This window comes from Triturus cristatus, chromosome 8, assembly GCF_964204655.1.
Source record: "Triturus cristatus chromosome 8, aTriCri1.1, whole genome shotgun sequence".
Taxonomy (NCBI): domain Eukaryota; kingdom Metazoa; phylum Chordata; class Amphibia; order Caudata; family Salamandridae; genus Triturus; species Triturus cristatus.
The window spans coordinates 1,550,318,803-1,550,338,049 of NC_140591.1; the positions used below are offsets into that span (position 1 = coordinate 1,550,318,803).

General features: G+C 47.5%; 1 protein-coding gene across 1 annotated transcript in view; it reads left to right on the forward strand.

Moving 5' to 3' along the window:
• Positions 1 to 6,924: 6,924 nt before the first annotated feature.
• LOC146806118 (GPI-linked NAD(P)(+)--arginine ADP-ribosyltransferase 1-like) overlaps positions 6,925 to 19,247 on the forward strand; it is a 69,300-nt gene continuing 56,977 nt past the window's right edge. The window contains exon 1 of the mRNA XM_085623449.1: positions 6,925 to 7,048. The gene's annotated coding sequence lies outside the window, so the exon portion shown is untranslated. The remainder of the gene's footprint in view (positions 7,049 to 19,247) is intronic.

Here is a 19,247-nt window from a genome sequence, read left to right on the forward strand (position 1 = left end):
TTGGTGTACTTTACCGTTTTCGCCCTCTGCTTCCTTTTCCCGCCGCTGCTCCCTGTGGCCCCGCCCCCCTGCCGTTCCCATTCGCCACCCCGCTCCCAGTTGCTCCTCCCTCCCTCAGCCCCTCATATGGAGGCCGCGCAGCGGCCGCGCGCAGCGGGCGCGTCTAAGGCAAGCCCGTCTGCACCCGTCCGCGCCTGGACCATGCCCAGCGCCAGAATCCCTGGCCCACGCCGAAGCCAGGCTACCCGACTGAGATACGACTCCACCACCGTCACCACACTCGACACCGGATGAACACCCGCCTGCTACCGAGCCACCCCGAAGCGAACCCACGGACCCTTTGCCTGTCAAGCCTGCAAATTCACCTGCCTCTGAACCTGCACCCCGCGCGCCAAACCAAGCAACAACAACAACCACCTCAAGTGCATCCTCCTCAACACACGCTCCATCCACAAACACGCCATCGAACTCTGGGACCTCCTCGACACAACGGCACTAGACATCGCCTTCCTCACAGAAACCTGGATGAACGCTTCCTCGGCCCCCGACATCGCCATAGCCATCCTGGACAGCTACAAGATCACCCGGAAGGACCGCATCAACCAAACGGGTGGAGGAATTGCCATCATCTACAGGAACACCATCGAAATCACGACCAACGCCAAAGACACTCTCCCTGCCACCGAACACCTACACTTCCAGATTCACACCGACCCCAAGACCACCCTCAGAGAAACCCTCATCTACAGACCCCCGGGCCCGCGCACACAATTCAGTGAAACCATCGCCGACTTCATCAGCCCGCACGCCCTAGCCTCACCAGAATACATCCTCCTAGGGGACCTAAACTTCCACCTGGAGAAGAACAACGACAACAACACCACCACCCTGCTCGACAACCTCGCCAACCTCGGACTCAAACAACTGGTGAACACCCCCACCCACCTCGCAGGCCACACGCTCGACCCCATCTTCTCCGCCAGCAACCATGTATCCTTCAACCACTCCAGCGAGCTACACTGGTCCGACCACAGATGCATCCACTTCACCTTCAAAAAGACTACATCCCACCACCACACGCAACAAATCCCCCGAAGATGCTGGAGCAAGATCACCACAGACCAACTCCTCTCATCACTTAACAAGAACCCGCCAACCGACACTGCTGACACCAACGACGCAGCCCACAACCTCGCACAGTGGATCACCAACTGCGCCGACGACCTCGCTCCACTGAAGAACCTCCCAGGCAACACCGGCAACAGGAAAACCCTGTGGTTCACAGACACCCTCAAAGACTCAACGAAATCTTGCCGAACCCTCGAAAAAACCTGGCGCCACGAACGAACTACAGAAAACATGACAGCCCTCAAGAACGCCACCCACGAACACCACCAGCTGATCCACACCACGAAAAGGACATCATTCAAAGAACGTCTAGACAACAACACCCACAACAGCAAGGAACTCTTCAACATCGTCAATGAGCTCTCCTCCCCCAGTGCCAGCAACAACGACATCACACCATCACAAGATCTCTGTGACTCCCTCGCCACGTTCTTCCACCGAAAGATCGCAGATATACACGACCGCTTCGGACCCCAGATTCCTCCTCCAATCACCGAACCAGTGACCCCCAACACCACCCTCAGTGCCTGGACCCCCATCAGCACTGAAGACACCACCAACGTCATGAACTCCATCCACTCCGGCTCCCCCTCTGACCCATGCCCCCACCATATCTTCAACAAAGCCGACACCATCATCGCACCCCATCTCCGGAACGTCAGAAACATCTCCTTCGCGTCAGCCACCTTCCCCAAGAGCTGGAAACACGCAGAAATCAACGCCCTACTGAAGAAACCTACAGCGGACCCCAAAGACCTCAAGAACTTCCGCCCCATCTCTCTTCTTCCCTTCCCGGCGAAAGTCATCGAGAAGACCGTCAATAAACAGCTGACTGCTTTCCTCGAGGCAAACAACTTGCTCGACCCATCCCAGTCCGGATTTCGAGCCAACCACAGCACCGAGACCGCCCTCATCGCAGCCACCGACATCAGGACCCTGATGGACAACGGAGAAACAACCGCCCTCATCCTCCTGGACCTCTCAGCAGCTTTTGATACAGTATGGCATCGCACCCTAATAACCCGCCTCTTCAACATTGGGATCCAAGGAAAGGCCATGGACTGGATCACCTCGTTCCTCTCCGACAGAACCCAGAGAGTCCGCCTCCCTCCCTTCCGCTCAGCGGCCTCCGAGATCATCTGCGGCGTACCCCAAGGCTCCTCGCTCACCCCAACCCTCTTCAATATCTACATGAGCACCGTCGCCGCCATCGCACGCAAACACAACATCAACATCATCTCCTACACCGACGACACCCAGCTGATACTCTCCCTCACCAAAGACCCAGCCACCGCCAAAACCAACCTCCTGAAAGGAATGAAAGACGTCGCAGAATGGATGAAGCTCAGTCGCTTAAAACTGAACTCAGACAAGATGGAGGTCCTCATCCTCAGACAATCCCCATCCACCTGGGACGACTCCTGGTGGCCCACAGCACTGGGCTCCGCGCCGACACCCTCGGACCACGCACGCAACCTGGGATTCATCCTGGACTCCTCCCTCACGATGACCAAGCAAGTCAATGCCGTCTCGTCCTCTTGCTTCAATACCCTGCGCATGCTCCGGAAAATCTTCAGGTGGATCCCCACCGAAACCAGAAAGACCGTCACCCAGGCCCTCGTCACCAGCCGAATGGACTACGAAAACGCCCTATAGGCAGGAACCACCACCAAACTTTCAGAAACGTCTACAACGCATACAGAACGCCTCTGCACGACTCATCCTCGACATCCCCCGCCACAGCCACATATCCGCCCACCTGAGAAACTTGCACTGGCTCCCCGTCAACAAGAGGATCACGTTCAGGCTCCTCACCCACGCACACAAAGCGCTCCACGACATGGGCCCCGAATACCTCAACAACCGACTCTCGTTCTACACTCCCACCCGCCAGCTCCGCTCCGCCAGCCTCGCCCTCGACACCGTCCCACGAATTCGCAGAACAACCACCTGTGGAAGATCTTTCTCCTACCTGGCAGCCAAAACATGGAACTCCGTCCCCGCACACCTACGACTGACCCAGGACCATCTCACCTTCAGGAACCACCTCAAGACCTGGCTTTTCAAAAAGTAGCAGTACTCCCCGCCCCCCTTCAGCGCCTTGGGACCCTCACGGGTGAGTAGCGCGCTCTATAAATGTGTTTGATTGATTGGTCACCAGTAACAATCTGGGTAAATTAAGAAGGGCTATTTTTTCTAGGAGTTGTCACAGGTTGGCATATATGATATTCTCTTGACAGATGCACCATGCACATTATCTCATGATGTGATGAGGACATATTCAACCTTGTATGCAGTTTCCAACCATTTTGTCAAAGACATGCACATTTCAATGTTCGCCATACAGCCCAGTCCCTCAGTTCTGTGGGATAGGCAAAGCTCAATTAATGATGTAAAATTAAAAGAGACCTGGAACCAGTAAACCAACCAATGCCTCATGTTTCAAGTCTCTGTATTACTTGGAACAATCAAGCTGAAATGTTAAGATTGTGTTGGCATTATCTGCAAGAGAAGAGCTTGACACCAACATTTGCTGTTCACAAGTGCCAAGGCCAATGTGAGAAAGACAGTTTCACCACCTCACACAATTCCCCCTGCAACACACACTGTTCCCCTCCAGTGAAGTCAAACCAGAACAGAGTTGCCTCAGGCACCCAGAGGGAGGTGCCACCGAACTGCCAATCAGAAGAGTTTGGAAACATGTCATAGAGGCATGACGAGGAGGCTTTTAAAGCACTGTTATCCCAGCCAGGATGCAGTCTGACTGAGTGTTTGGCGGGAAACGGCCTTTACAACATGGACTTTAGCATGCGTGCCATTTCCCCGCAAGTTGAACAATGCTTGCCTTAACCATGCATATGCCTTAACCATGCATGTGCGTGGTTAAGGCACCCGGCATTCTAGCTGTCTGAGCGGGCGGGGAGAGGAACCAGAAGGATCGCTGCAGGAAGGACCTGGAGGCAGTGTGGTAAGTTTGGTTGGGAGCAGTGGGGTAGGTTTTAGGGGTGGGGGTCGGTTTTAGGGCTCAGGGCGGGAGGCTGGGGTGGAGGTAGGTATCAGGGCAGGGGCCGAGTTTTAGGGCTCAGGGCAGGGGGGAAGGGGCAGTTTTCAGGGCTGGGGGCAATTTTTAGGGCTCAGGGTGGAGGGGGCTGTGGTCAGGGTAGGTTTTTGGGTTGTGGGCAGGTTTTAGGGCTCCGGGCAGGAGGATGGGTAGTTAATAGAGCTGAGGGGGGTAGATTAGAATGCAGGAGGGCCAGATTTTAGGGCTCAGGGCAGGGGGGGCTGGGTGGTATCTTTACTATGCATATACCTTTACCAAACATGCCGTTACAATGAAATGTGTTGTAAAGGCATGCGTGGTAAAGACATGCACTGTAAAGACACGGTCGTTGTAAATACCTCATAGTTAAGGCATGCGTGGTTTAAGCATGTGTCATACAACGTGTTTGGTACCAAATGCAGCCCGGAACCTCACTGTGGAGAAACGTTTCGGTTACTTCCGTTATAACCTGCATTTGTTAGGTCCTGGCTACAGACAGCTATAGATGTTTATTGGCCAGACCTATTATTTTGAATACATACACACACAGCCACCTTTGTCAATATGGTGCCCTGGGGGAAAGCAATTTGGCACTGTTGCTGCTTTTGAATAAAATGAGCTCTTTTGTGTTCAGAGGTGAGTCCCTGGCTGTCTACATCAGAATTGTGAACTGGCCTCTGAATGCCAACATCTCAGCACTTGCCCCAGCTCACCTGACCCACTCACAGATTAGCTCCTCGTGCTGGGTGCCAGTTTTGTTTGTTGGAGGGGTGGGCTTTAGTGTGTCGCAGAAGGGGGTGACAGGGAGATGGGGGGGCAAGAACGGAGACTGATGGGGTGTTCAAAACAGCGCTTGCAGCACTGCAGCAGGGTGACAGGGAATCTGCAGACAGTTCCTTATGCCCCCCTCTGAAGACTGGCGCCCCGGGCCTGGGCCCTGCTCACCCAGGCCAGAAGCCGGCCCTGCAGACACACGTACATTGAGGGGGCTGTTGGTCAGCACTTGCTCCTGATTGGGCGACTTTGATGTCTATTACTTCCCTGCAAGCTTCAACTTCCCTCCTACTAAAGGCGAGCCAAGCTTACCCATAATGCACCTGGTTAGCTTTATGGATCCTTCACCCCCGACCGTGTAGGAGTTCAGATACAGCTGAGATATACAATGTGGCCTCTCTATACCGTGGTGTGTCAAACAAATGTACTACATTAACAAAACTAGGGCACGAGTCGGGGGTACACGCAGGTGGACGGCATCCACCCACTATTTTCACAGTGTGGACGCCGTCCACCCTGCAAAGAATTTGGGCCCCACTGAATAATATGCTGAACTCGTCCCGGTGTAATTTTCAAGCACTGAGACACTTTCAGCAGCGCCTGCACTTTGTCTGCTTTCCATCTGCAACAAGCAACAACGTGCAGGCGGGGACGGGGCTTTCTTAAGACTCATGCTGGGCCCATAACAAAGGCCGGATTTGAGGGGTCATCAGACCTCCTTTTGTTTTGTTCAGTCTCTTGGCTGGCAGCAGTCAGGTGCCTCACATCTGAAGCAAATGAAGGGGGGGGGGGGGGGAACAAAGACTCACACCTTGTTAGCACTTCCCACATAGTTAAGAGAGGCAGCTTTCACTTTGTTCAGTCCCTGTTTAGGAGATATGCATGCACTGTAAGAATATCAGATGAGTTGGTCTTTCCCAGTATTTACACGAAGGAAATTGCATTTATATAGAGCTTTAAGTACCACTATTTTTACTTGACTAGCCCTACTCATCCCAATGCAGGGTGTCAGAGCACTTTACATCAACACGTGCATATTACATGTACAAGACATTATAAAAGTTTGTAAATGAATGTACAGGATGTGTAACATAAAACTGGGGGATTGCAAGGTGTAGAAGTCACAAATCATCTTCCACTAATGTCTGTGCAATGCGCTCAAACTTACACATGAGGGACCTGCTAAACACATATGTGGGCCACTTCTTGTGATGCCACTTCCTGTAAAGTTGTGGTTTGTGATGCCACGTTCTATGATGTAAATTCCTGTGATGGCATTTGTGATGTCATGCACCGTGATGTTGTGTGCCGTGATGTCGCGCACCGTGATTTCATGCGCCATGATGTCACTTGCATACTGCATAACTAGGTTAGTCCCCCCAATTCTTTTTTTAGGACTTGTGCCCTGAACAATACGTAGAATGTCCCAATGTATAACACCATGACATACCATACCACACGGTACCAGATCACGACATACCATAAGGTACCGTACTATACCCTGTCATACCATAACATATCAGGCCCTTGTAAGGACATATCATAGACAGAGTGACATCACTAAACATCACACCACTAAACATCACTGTGACCTCAGCAAACATGATCAAAGATTACCAGACGTCACATCACTAAACATCATGCTACTTCGCCAACACCCTCTTCACCATCACAACACAAACATCACATTACCATATGTTTACATCATCAAACACCACATTGCTATTCCAGAGTTCTAGGGAATGTACAACCGACGATGACGTAGATGCCCGCACGCTGGCTCTGTTATTAAACCGTATTTCCCCCTAGCCTTTATGTGCCGCGCTATGAAATGGCAACACACTCTAAAAACACAAATTAAGTTCATTGTTGTGACTGTGTAGCCAGCACGGGACGGTGTTCCTACGGAAAGTGTGCAGGGCTCGCTCATACATAGCAGAGAGCGTGAGACATGCCAGCGCTGACTGGACGTCGGGGCCCACGGGGGAGCTATTTAAAGGCGCTGGCTCATTGCCGTTCAGCTGCTGAGCCGGTGCCGGGGCGCGGAGCATGGAAAGGAGTCTCGGAGGACTGACCTGAAGCGAGGCGTCAACTGGGAACAGAAAGGTAAAGTTTTACGTCATTCTACGTGCAGTATTGACAACAGGTGCTGCGCACTCAGAAACGAAGTGACGTCGAGGGGTCACCTGGGAGACTGACATTCGCGCCTTTCTAGCAGGAGAGGAGCCAGTAACCCTGACCCCCCTCCCCCTTCCCAATTCCGGACTGTTATTATTTTTGCTCCCTTCACTTAAGACAATTTCCGGGTTGTGCGGGCTCTTTGACAGGCGAAAACATATTTTCTCAAGAAATATCAAATGTCAAGGAGTTATCACCAGTTATTTCCTTTCATTTTGCTTGTATCTATTGTTTTATGTTTTTTTCCGCAAATTGTACTTATTCTCTTTAGAGGACTGATTGTTGTCCCACACAGCACTGTAATACGTTATCTGCTATTTAGTTGCATCGTGCACTTAAATTACAACTTATAAAAGGGAGAGAATGCCTTACTTAGGGACTCCCAAAGAGAACTAAACAAAAAAAGAACTAACTAATCATGTTGAGCATCTCGAAATTGCAATATCCAAAAAATACAAAAAGTAGATGCCTTATAATAATTCACAACGAAATTTAGATACATTTAAATTGTTAATCTCTCACAATTACGCATGACCCTTACAAACTTGACCCCTGCACTGCGGCTCACTGGTTTGCATTTTTAAATCCTTGTCAACAAAAGGGATCTGCTTCACTGAGGAAGTTCCAAGTGACAGCATAGACAACATGTCTATTATTAAAACACACTTTTCTTTTTTGTTTCTAACTCTATCGCCGATGGTACAGTGACGGAACACGAAGCAAGGCTAGTTTAATTTGTCTCGGTGAATTGGGGCCTTTAAATATTGTACGATGATGTTCATAGGTTCAGTGAGCCACTCAGTGGTCATTAATTGGTGCAGTCTAGGCAGAAAGAGGGAACATCAGTGTGATGAGCCGGCATCAGAAAGCAACGAGGCACTGTTGTGTCCTTGAGTTTGCTAAAATGTGATAATGTATGAGGTGTTCCTTGGAGACTTTGATTGACAGGGAAGTACCTAGAATGACGCTTCATCAGTGCAGCCACACTGATGGCCCTGCAGCTCATGATGCAACAGGGTGCAATTAGGACTAACAGGTTTGCAAAAAACCCGAACCTTCTGAGGGGTTGAATCAGCCTTCAAGGGAGCTTGTGCACCGTCGTCGTGCATTTTGGTTACAAGCTATTGTGAATGTGTGCTTCCTGCACTTCAGCAACAAGTGTATTGACTGGAATAGGACTTGAAAATGCAGTTTTGCACAACTTTTCCCTCAGAATTGTTGTAGAGACCATGCTCTCTTTCTTCCACCCAGAAGACTCAGTTCAAAGTGAAGTTGTCCTCCAAGGTGATACTTGGTGCAAGCTTGTTCCTGTGCTGAAGTTCCAAGAGTGCTTCTATCCGACTGTCCATCAACAATGCCGCAGTGGTGTTTGCCTTATGTTTACATCTGGCTCTTTCTAAAGCGTGGACGTTGGCCCCAGGGTAATACAGCGCAATCAGAGCCATAGAAAATATTACAACAGTGAGCCATTTCACTAGACAAGTGCAAAAATGCATCCGTAGTCCAACATCATGTGGGTTTTGAAGCTTGCCTCTTCATGGTTAACCGGAAGGTGAGGAGGGATGTAAAGGGATGTATAAAGTCCAGAATGAAGTTCCAAAACCTGGGAGCAAAACTGGAACTAGAAAATGCCTGGATATTGAACTGTAATAGTCTTGAGAGTGCGGAGTCCAAAATTACCTGGGATGTGTTCTTGGTAGAACACATGGCCTCCTCAATGGGGTGTTTGAGGCAATGGTAAGCGTCTTGGAAGAAAGGGATACAAACAATTTTGAATATTACTCTTGATTCCAGAGAAAAACAGTGCTCTGAGAAAAGGAGAGGGGTAATGTGGCTCCGTTTTCTAGCTCCATGAATTTAGCAACAGATGTTCAACATGTCGATTTTACAGTCTTCGAGTAACCGCTGTCCACTTCTGTTAGAGTTATTCCTCCAGAATAAGAAACGTAACTATCCATATTCTCCTCCAAAACACCTTTTGCCTTACCATCAAGGAGAACTTGAAACTGCAGAGGATAGTATTTTCGAGGTGGAATGCACACCGGCAAAACAGGTACTTTGGCTTCAAAAAAATGTAAGCCAGAAAGGCAATAAGAAAGTAAGTAAAAAGACAGAGAGCCTAAACAAACAGGCGAGCTTCACATTTGTATTAGGAGATGGTAATGTCAGCAGTACTTTGCAAGAAGTCTTCTAGATTGCTCCAGGCGTTTGCCCCAGGACTGGAAAGGATCTTTGTCTGATTCGCATTTTGTTTACATCAGCATTTGAAGGCCAAATTCTGGAGGTGGAGCTTAAGATATAGTTAGGTTAGTATCTTCCCATCAAATAGTTTAGAATAGATTTTCTCCTGACATAAATGGTTTTGTGGGTCGGACAGAGCGTTTTGAAGAATATTTGTTGGGTTACTTGAAGCCAGTGAAGTTTATATTTGCTTTCATTAATATGGTCAAATTTACATTTGCCAGTGGCAACCCTTATGGCCAGATTCTGAATCATCTGCAAATCTGACAGCAAAGCAGCCGAGAGTCACAAGTACCAGGCTGTGGCGCCGTCGGTCCGTGATAGCACAGCCACTGCGGCCACCTTTGGATGATGCTTTGAATGGATTATTTTTAATTTGTTTCTGAGTATTTTTAGTTGAAATGAGCAGAAGATACTACTGAGTTGAACTGGGCTTCCAGGGCCAGTCCCCTGTCAAACTTAAAACTCATGCTTTAGCCACCTCAGTCTGGCCAGGTGGGGGCCTCGGCATACTGGTCGCATATTGGATCTCGATATCTCTGAATTCAATTTCAGCTTTTTCCAAAAATGAAGCAAGGGCAAACAATGGTTCCCAGCATGCTGCATTTTTTTTTTAGGGTGGTCATATCAAATACACAAATGGGTGTCATCAGCATAAGAAGTACTTTTTACTCCAGAAGAGTGAATCATTTTGATCAAAGGGTGAAATAGGTATTGAATAGGATGGAGCAATGACTCATAATATAGCTCTTCCTTGCACCATCGCCGACATGATACCCCTAATCTCTAAAACTCTGGACATATACCTTGAATCTGTTGATGTACCATGGCTGCTGCAGTAACTGTATGGAAGTTAGTGACCTTGTTTTGATTCACTGTACAGCCGTCGTCTGGTCCCAATGAGGTCAGCTCTGTGCTTAATAAAACCTCATACATCAAAATTAAAAAAGTCATTCCGTCAGCATAGGCGAGACAGAATGGTTATAGCCATACCCGTTAGCAACATGTTGTGAGAAGTTGGCCTGGCATATGCTGGTCACTAGTTATAGTGGCCACCTTGCACCAGTCCAATTCGACTCTTATGGTAGATAGGTTTAAGACAACCTTTTAAAGAAAGCTATCCTAGTGGTAGCTGTGGAGAGCAGCCTTCAGGCTAAGTCTCTGAGGAATGTAAAGCAGCTTGTTTTACCTTATAATCTCTTGAATTACCAAATGAAAAGGACACCACACAGGTATATATATCAAATATATATGTATTTATTTCTAGATACACTCTACTAATCTCTTTATGAGATTAGGACCCAGATACACATTCAAATGTCAACAGTTCTCAATAAATTAAGCACAAATATGGCTGTAGCCCTAGGGGCGTACCAGACCATATACTAAGAAAATGGTTTAACAAAGTCGACTTGTAAAATGACAAAGCCTAGGGCCTTGGGAATCGCTGGGGCTTCACTACTGCAGTGTTAGCAGGTAAGTAACAAGCCCATGGGAGACGCGTGCAGTGTCTAAACACAGCCGCGGGTTTCATATAGGTTACAATGGAGCAAGTCGCGGTTTGTATTTAAAAGTTTTAGGGCACTTCGAAGAAGTCAACAAGCAAGCCACTTACAGGGTAAGTATTTCGAGGGCCAACACACACTTGGGCACCGGAGTGCACAAGTTACCTCACCCAGGGAAGCCGGGTGCATAGGTGTCTTTTGAAGTCGGGTCCAGATGCTGTTTTCAATGGAGATCACTGAAGACTTGCTGCTTGCGACGACTGAAGAGGTGTCCGCTGGAATCCGAAGGTGGATTGAAGATGAAGAGGACCTGAAAATTGAGGGGACAGTGCTCAAAGTCACTTGCCAGTGACCGGTGGCCAGCAGGATGGATGGCCACTGATGTCGCGTCGTTTCAGGTCATCGATGGTGATTTGTCTCTTCGCTCACGAGGTCCAGAAAGGATTGACGATGACCAGCAGCTGGATTCGGAGTGTCCCATGACGTCTGCAGCTGATGACGGTATTGGCAACCGGACTGGAGCCAACAAGCCTTGGCAACTACAAGTCTCGTGTGAACTGAAGATTGATGATGGTGCAGACCAGCAAGATCTGATGGACTTACCCAGCAAGGGTAAGTGAGGGCAGGCCCGGAGCAATCAGGAAAGCCCTTGAAGTTGATGAGAAAGTCTTCAGGTGAGTCACTAGCCAACGGGCAAGTAACTGCGAAGACACCTTTTCAGGAAAAGTTTCACAGGAGCCCACGGTCACTCGGGATGGGGTAGGCCACTGATTTTTAGAACAAAGCCTGCTAGGGACTTGGGCCACAAGTGGTCCAAAGCACAAGTTCGTGGAATGTTGTTTAGGGTTTGCACTCGAAATCAGTGCATGGTTCCCTGGTATTGCTGTTCCTCATCACTCGTGGGGTCCAGATGCCACAGCTTCGCTGGGGACTCAAAATAGCCGACGAGAGGTCAGGAAATCCACTTCAGGGGATGCAGGGACTTCGGACTCCGGCGGGAGCGGTGAAGTTTGCAACCGTTGATGAAGAGTTTTGGTGCCTGCCAAGCAGGGGAGTCACTCCTTGACTCCAAGGGAGATTCTTCAGTCTTCCAGAGATAGTGGAATGTCGAAGGGCCAGGATTCTTCTTTGTAGAGCGTCGTCCAGGGATAATCTGAATTGCAGTGGCAATGCTTGGTATCTTATAGTGAAGATATGGGAGGGACTAGCTCTATGACCACTCCTCTAGGAGGGTCAGGGTAGTGGGTGGTTACACCCACTTCCCTTTGTCCAGTTTCGCGCCAGAGCAGGGGCAGGTAGCCCCTGAACCGGTTTGAGCTGGCATATGCACAGAGGAGCCTACTGCTCCCCCAGTGCAGGACTTCAAAGGCACTCTAAGAGTGCACCCACCCAGCTCCAATACACTAAATCCTGTCTGGGAGGTGGTGACACCTCCCTGTGACAGGATACCTTTTGTTGGGCTCCCTCCACTGCGAGTTTCGGTCAGCAGCAGGAGGGCAGCCCAGTGTCTGTGCTGGTGGCATCCATTTTGTGATGCCAGGGCTCTATAGGATTTCTATCGTTTTACATGTTGTCCCCTCTAGAAGGGTGGGATCATGCTCTCACATCATGGACTGATGTGGGGGTATGATTCCAAGTTGTTTGACACCAAACACGACATGTTTTGATGCAGTCATCCCAAAGTTAGCATTTTAATGCACTTAAGAGTATATGGTTTAACCGCATCCACAAACAGCCATAGAGAATAGACTCTGGTAGCTGCAGAGAGGCCCTGCTCAGACAGAGGCACCCCCTCGCATTGTAAACCACGCACCCTGCCCTCAGGATTGATAGGGCCTACCATAGGGGTGGCTGATAGGTTTATATGTGTGTGTATGGTGAGATATAGAAACCTATATCTCTGTGAGGAGTGCTAACACCACCTCACACAGGCTGCAGTAGCAGGCCTGTGGTGTCAGATTGAGTCTGCTTCCCAGGGGTGGCATAATACATGCTTCAGCCCCTGGTAGGCCTGTGAAGTACCTATGCCCTAGGTACCTAAGGTACCATATACTAGGGGCTCATAAGGTACCACAGTATCCAATCACTAGTGCATCTAATATGCACACCAAGTCGTTTAGAGAGAACAGAGAGACTGGGGCCCTGATTAGCAGGGACCCAGCCAGACTATAGCCAGAAACCAGTGTATACATCAGAAAAAAAGTGGGGGCAACATAAGTGCAGATCCTACTCTCCTACACTCCTCTTTTCTGGCATGGACCTCTGTGATTGATTGTCCCCGCAGTACTGCCTGACATCATTGAGTCCACTAGATCCTCCGAACGGAAGACGAGGCAGGCTACCACATTTCTATTAGCATCTTGGAATGTGGCGGGTATAACAAATAAATTGGGTGATGACCATTGGGCAAAAATTTGGCAGGAATATGATATAATTTCCCTCCAAGAAACCTGGGCAACAGATACCATTTTCGTAAATGGATATCGTTCTGTTCAAACAAGTGCAGTTCCGTCATCGTCAGTGAGGTCTAAGGGGGGTTTGTTAACACTGATCCCAAACACGTCAGCCCTATAAGTAAAGAAGTTTGTAGGAAAGAGCCAGCTTTTCCATATCCTCATTCTTGAGATGGCTAAACAAGGCTCTTGGCTTTTAATAAACTTCCACAATAATAATTTTGGGCCTAACTCGCACCTGGCTGTAGATGAAGTAAACAGGGAACTGGATGACATACTAAAACTACAAAGGATAAAGGAACCCATGCACATTATATGGCTGGGAGATTTTAACATTCACCCTTGTAAACACAACCTAGAGAATGTATGTGGTCTGGTGGACCTTATAGGCAACCTGTTATATCATTTTCCCCATTGCACGTATGGCAATAGCCTTAATCGGACACACTCGGCCAGGAACTTGGTGATTGTGAATAAGCATTCCTCCCTGTCCGACTCCCTGTTGAAAACCTTCCGACGTTCTGACTATGGAACAACTATAGATTTTATCCTAGTCTCAAACTCCCTTAATGAGAGCTGTATCAACGCTGATGCCCAATTCCCGACTTTTAGCGATCATGCCATTTTAACCTGCGAGATTCGGTCTGTTCCCAGAGAAGTGCCTAGTCAACAGGAAACAGACCCACCTTTTATAGCAAGAAGAAATGGTTATCAATTAATGTGGGCCCAAGTTGACAGACCCAAATTACTTCTTGAAACGGTCAGCAACTCTCTTGACGATATCGAAACCTGCTTGGATTTAAATATCTCCCCCCGCATAACGATACTGGGGTTTACAAAACTCCTCGAACATATAAATAGTGCGTTAACACGGTATAAATCCAAAAGGGCTAAGGGCTGGTTTGACTCGCCCTGTTCAAAATCGAGAAAGGCCTTGGTAATAGCACTAAGGACACAACCTAGAGATGCAACATTAATTGCATTTTTGTGTAGGTAGTTTAAAATGGCAAGACGGTCTAGGGAGGAGATGAGGGAGGAGATCTGGGCTAGATTAGAGGAGGCCCTCAGAATCAGGAAATGGCAAAGAGTTTTGGGATACGATTAATGCATCCTATTTTAAGACACAAGGAGACCCTACTTTAGAGTCCCATGTAGGCGGAGATGATTGGGTGGCATACTACTCAAGTATTTTTTCTCTCACTAACCCCCTTCCCAGTCTTCTTAACCCAATAGGGTCTAACCCTCAGGAAAACATAGTGTTTTTTCTTTTGGAGGTGACGTCTGGCTTAGAGGCCTGCAGTACTAGGAAAGCACCGGGCCAGGCCCCTATAAACCTTTTTCAGGAAGATGAAGATCTCTGGGTCTCTCTGTTGACAAAATATTTTTAACAAGATTGCACTAATAGCCCCTCCACCTTCATGGAAGACGAGCATAATAGTCCCAATTTATAAAAAGGGAGATAAGGGAAACCCTAAAAATGATAGACCTATCTTCCTTATAGACACAACAGCTAAATTGATGGGTCGCCTCCTCTTGTCTAGGCTTGAGATTTGGGCACAGGATAGCAATCTCTTAATGCAGACCCAGTATGGATTCCAACTGGGGAGGGGCATTGTTGGCCAGTGCCTGAACCTCTCCCTAATTATGGACAAATATACTAGATCCAAGGGTGGGAAACTTAATCTCGCCTTTATGGATTTATCTGCAGCGTTTCACTGCGTGTCCCACCCAAAGCTGTGGAATATTATGGTAGAGACGGGAGTTGAACAGCCCCTAATTGATTTCCTCCGGCAACTGTACTCTGACGCTTCTGCAACAGTTCGGTATGGGAAGAATGGGGAGCGCACCCGCCCTTTTAAGATCTCAAGAGGGGTAAGGCAAGGCTGCACCCTTTATTTTTTCAATCTATACAAATGGTGTGGAGGAGGCACTGATGGGTGCAATCCAAAATGTCCCCAATGTTTATTCCCAACACCTTCCCATTTTGGCATACGCCGATGATGCCGTATTGCTTTCTAGAACGGGCCTGGGTCTCCAGCGCCTCATCACAGCATATGCGGCTTTTATGAATACCCTGGACTTAAAAGTCAATCAGGCAAAGTCTTTTATATTAATTTCAGGGGCAGGGAAAAAGGGTAAAATCCCATACTTCCATGCGGATTCATTAAAAATTGAGGTCGTCAACTTTCCCTACCTGGGAGTTCTCTTCGATAAAAATCGATCGTGGACACAGCTGGTGGAATGAAGGGCCATGGTTATGGATAGGAGTTTAGCGGCATTAAAATCCTTTTGTAGGAGGTTGGGCGCTCGTCCTCTTTGCCCTATAAAAAAGATTTATCACGCCAAGACAGTATCAGCTGTAACATACGGGGCATGTGTATGGGGTATGGCACCCATTGAACAACTTCAGATAAATGAAAATACATTTTTCAAATCACTAACCTCTCTTCCGCAATCCTATTCAAATTATGTCTCCCATATAGAACTGGCCCTTCCATTCATAACCGATTCAATTCCCTTGGCTCCACTTATGCTGTAGTTATCGATTTGGCATAGGGATACTGTTCCACTTAACCAAAGGATCATTAGAGACATACTAAAACTGGAGAACCATAGCAAGATCAGATGGTTAAATTATGTCGCGCTGGATCTTAGTGCCTTAGACTTGATGAATCTCTTTAAAGATCCCACGTCATGTAAAATGTTTTCCAAGCAGAAACTGGCCAAGACTTTTAAACTGAGGGCTCACTATGAATGCAGAGAGAGGAATCATGGCGTTCAGATGGCCTGGATGTACCACTCAATACCCCCACGGGTTGAGGGGGTAGTTCTACCACTTAGCAGAGGTCTCATTTTCACACCATAAGTTTATTCTGCTGAGATTCCGCCTGAACCTGATTCCGCTGATGCTGGGGTATCCGGGCAGAAGATTTAAGCACTGCGACTTGTCCTTGTGCCCATGCGGTCTCAATTCACCTCAAAAAACGATTTACATCTGGTATTTTTCTGTAGTTTGTATGCTCAGGAAGGAAAGACATTTATCATACCTAACTTAAAGAGGCACAACTTTCGCTTAAGTCGGGTTGCATTATATTTTTTTAAATCACTGCCTAACCCGTTTGTTTGTTTTGCAGTAGCATCTTTTTTATGGGCATGCATGCGGAAAAGGAAACACGCGGTTTATTAATTAATTTTGAGGAAGTTTTATTGCTTAAAGGGAAGATTAAAGAAGAAAAGCAGACCGCACATGCCAAATAAATGGCCACTGAAGAATTTACCTTTATGGAACATAAGGATTGGGAGTAAGAGAAAGCATATGATGATTATGACCCATCCAAGGGGCACATGGATCGGATGATGAAATGATGAAAAACATCTTTATATAGTGACACAGAAGACAAGACAAAATGATGGAACCTGAAACAGAAAAAAGCATCAATATCTCAAACTATGAACAAAATTAATCAAATAATACATATAGAATATAGGAAGAGGCAGATCAATAGGTTTCCATGACCTCTCCTCCAGTGTCATATATATATTTTTTAGGTTTTGCAGAATCATCGTCTGTAACTATTTATCTTTGTGAGTCACTTTGCAATAACAAAGATGGATGAATCCAAATTGTGCATTCAAAGCCCGGAGTGTCAGTCGGAGATCTAAAAATCCCTTCATTTGATTCGCTTTGACTTTAGCAACATCTTGAGTGAAGAACAATTTATTTCCCAAACATGACAATCACTTTTTAGGTCTGGCCTTTGAGACAGCTATAGCTGTCTCACTAGAATATTGTGTTTAAAAAAATAATCATACAGCAGTGGCTCAGCCCACTACAGCCATTGGCCCTCTTGACTTTGAATGACTGTATTTTGCAACGTGTCCCTTCCTTTTGTTAAGAACTTTTTCTGCTTCTAAATTTAATTCTATAATTTTTTCAGATGCCAGTCTGTCACCATCCAGGCACTTAATTTGCTCCCCTCCCTCCCACTGCTTTGTTTTGAGTTGCAATGCTCTTCTCGGGTCCAGCAGCTTTCCTGGAAAGCAGATTTAGAATGTTACAATGGGGCAGTGGGAGTAAACTGAAAGCTGCTGCAGGAATTTAGGCAATTGAACAGCGGGAGGGAAGGAAGCCCACACTCTTAATTACTTTCAGCTTTTGCAGCGGTCAATATGGCAGGATGAATGAAATTTCAGTGCAAAATGAACCTGTTTCCATTTGCATTTAATTCTGTTTTAATTTGATCAGATGTTGCAACTTTCCGTAGAGTAGCCAGAAAAAATAAATACCCCCCCACTTGGACCTACATCTGGAATGGCTGTGAACGAGCAAGCATTTTTTTAGGTCTCGCCTACGCAGCGCGCATGCGCTGCGTAGGAGGACCTTTAGCCGTCGTACAGCTCTTTTTCGAAGCACATACTCGTGCTTGTGGCGGCATACAGCTTGCGGGAGTGCGCAGTGGCGCGCCACAAGCATGAGTATGTGCTTTGAAAAAGAGCAGACTGCTCTCCCAAGCACGCGTGTGCGCCTCTTTCCTTGCCCACACGTCCCGTCGCGCAGCTCGCCCAACTCTGTTTCCACATCTTCAAAACAGCCCCTAATCGGCAACAATGGTGGCTGCACCTTGTTTCTTTCTTATTCTTCTATCCTTATTTATCTTCGAATTTTCTTTCCTCGTTCTCCCATTTCCGTGTTCCTTACTCTTTCTTATCTTGCTTTCTTGGAGGGTTGTTTCCTTTCTGTCCACCTGGTCCTTCATACCCCTTCTCGCTTACTACTTCTTATATTCTCCCCCCACCTCCCTCTTTTCAGTTATTTTTGCATTTTACATTATTTGGTTCTTCAGTTCCTCGTTTCTTCTAGACTCTTGCTTTCACCTTTGTCTCTTCGTTGCCTTTTCTCTCCCAAACATTTTCATTAATTTTCCTTTATCAATCTCTACTTTTTCTAATGACTTCCACATTCACCTTTCATTTTGCTTCCCTTCATTTCCCTATCTACCGCTGTCTATGCGTTTTAGTTTTTTCTTTCTCTCTTTTGCCTAAAATCCTTTTCACCTCCTATCTGCCCTTTCTCCTTTACATCCACCCTCATCTTTCACTCCTTACCTTCGACTCTCCGCCTGGATGTCAACAGATGTCTGACTGAACAATAGCCGGCACCTTCTGCTCCCGCCGCCCAGTACGTTCGCCCCACCTCCCTCTCCAGTTGCACTGAATATGTATTGCGTGTCTGTTTCTCGTCCCCCTGCGTGTTGTCTGTGTGCTGTCCTCTGCACTCCTCAGACCCCAAAGCGTCTCTTATTTATATTATCCAGCTTTTTTCTCCGCTGTTCCTTCTCGTGTCATCGTTCTATGTCAAACATTTTTTTCTCTTTTTCATACCACCCCATGCCTTTTCTCCTCTCTCTTTTCTCTTCTCTCCCTTTTCTCTTCCCCTCCCCTGTGCTGTGGCTTCTGTCCTCTACCTGTTCTGTATTCATTCCGCCGTGACTGTCCCCTCCCCCTTTCTCTCAACTCTCGCCTAATTTCTTCTTCCCTGTTTAACTTCTCCCTCTATTTTCTCTACTTTCTCTCGCCAGACGCTTCATTGAGTCACCTTCTCTCTCTATATTTTTTGTTACGTCTTTTCGGACTCTCTTTCTGTCTTACACCTTCTCCTTCTTATCTTCCCTTCTGTCTTGACCTTTCACCTTACCGCGCGTCCTCCTTTCTTAGTTGCACCTGCTTCTCCACGTCATTGGCACCCATAATTTCCAACTCCTCTAATCTATGTCCCCCCATTAGCTCTTGTCCTCTCACCTGTCTCGTCTCCTCCACGCTCCCTTTTCATAGCGCATCGTTTTACTCCACAGTCGCCATTTGCTGGCATGCTCAGACCCGTCACTCGCCCCTCTGGTTTTGCTCTTGTCCATATTCTCCTCTTTCCTC